The sequence below is a fragment of the Pinus tabuliformis genome, chromosome X (assembly GCF_031772625.1).
Source record: "Pinus tabuliformis cultivar Carrire ecotype Pingquan chromosome X, CPIR1, whole genome shotgun sequence".
Taxonomy (NCBI): domain Eukaryota; kingdom Viridiplantae; phylum Streptophyta; class Pinopsida; order Pinales; family Pinaceae; genus Pinus; species Pinus tabuliformis.
The window spans coordinates 1154700692-1154702254 of NC_142308.1; positions in this window are offsets into that span (position 1 = coordinate 1154700692).

Genomic DNA, 1563 nt, shown 5'->3' on the forward strand with positions numbered 1-1563 from the left:
TAATGCCAAAGTCACTACAGGACCAGTTAAAAATCAAACCCTAAGGCAAAATCTCTATGAATTTCACTAAAACTCTCGACACTGATGAAACAAGCTTAGGTGAAGATTTATGGCAGAAAACCAGTGGATCTGGGCAGAAAAAACAAATTAAAAACAAAATCTAAAAGGCAAAAAGAAGAAAATTGAAATTTTCTTAATTTTGATAGGGTACGCAGGCGACCTGTTTGCACAGGTGCGGGTACGCTCTGTGCACAAAGCTACAGTGCGTACAGGTACGCACTGTGCTCAACTCAGAGGCTGCGTACTTCTAGCAAAACAAAGAAAAACTAAAATCTAATTTAACCCTAAGCTAGCCCACCCAAAAACACAGTCAGACAGCCAAAAACCAGAAAGAAAAAGACTTTTCTCAGATCAAAGTTTCATACAAAGGAAAAATCATTCACATCAATGGAGTTCCCCAGTGGAGTCGCCATTTTGTCATGCGGAAAGAGTCGATAGTGCGGACACAACCAACCTCCCTAGAAGCTTAAGGCTTTCTAGTGACAAACAAGACAATTAAGAGCAATCCTTCTCTAAATATGCATTTATCATACAAGAAATCAAGTGTTTAGATCCTACCTGTAACCCAACGCTGTTGTAGTAGTCCAGCCTCGTCGATCCGGATGAGCTCCTCCTTCTCTTCGAAACCTGCATTCACTAACAAACAAACGATTAAATAGCACCTGAACATCTCATAAAACAAAACATATTTAACATACAGACCAAGGAGTATATGAAACAACTCATAAATAACAAATTGTTGAGAAGAATGGACTTATTTGTATTAATAGGAAACAAAAGAAACCATTACAACCTGAGCCTTGGTGTTGTGCAGGTCCCTCCCAGGGTCTAGCAAGAGTTTTCCTTTACTTTGATAAGCTCACCCACTTCCAAATGAAACAAGAAAGGATGGGAATCTCTCCTCACAAGCTTCTACAAGGAAGTCCTAATTCCAGCAGCATCTACCCTTAGGAATGTTCAGCTTTCAACCTCCCCTCCCTTTGGCCCAATGCCTGTATTTATAGTGCTCTAGAGGAAGTTATTCAGGTCCACCATCAATGGGATAAGCCCCTCTTTGGATGGGATAGCTCCCCTCTTGATGGGATAAGTTCCTCTTTGGTAGGGATACATGAACCATTTGGAGGCACTTCATACACGTCAAACAAGCTTCTAGAATGCTCTAGAAATGACCACAAGTAACTTTTTTGGAGTGAAACTTGCGCCTTTTGACCTTTACAGGAGTACGCACCCATTGCTTTACAGACAAAGCGTACAAGTACGCAGGTATTGTGAACTTGGGGTGCGTACACGCAGGTAAGGCTAAGAGAAACTGCGTACCCAGAGATATATAGATTTTTAATGACTTTCTCTCTTTTTTGGAGTTTGACATGGAGAGCAGAGGTATGAGGCTTGCCAAGGAGGATAGTATGACAGTTGATGGAACCATACTAACTGCAAATAGCCATGGTGACATTTTTTAGTGTAACACGCCCTCTTACCACCATTGCGGAAACTCACCCGATT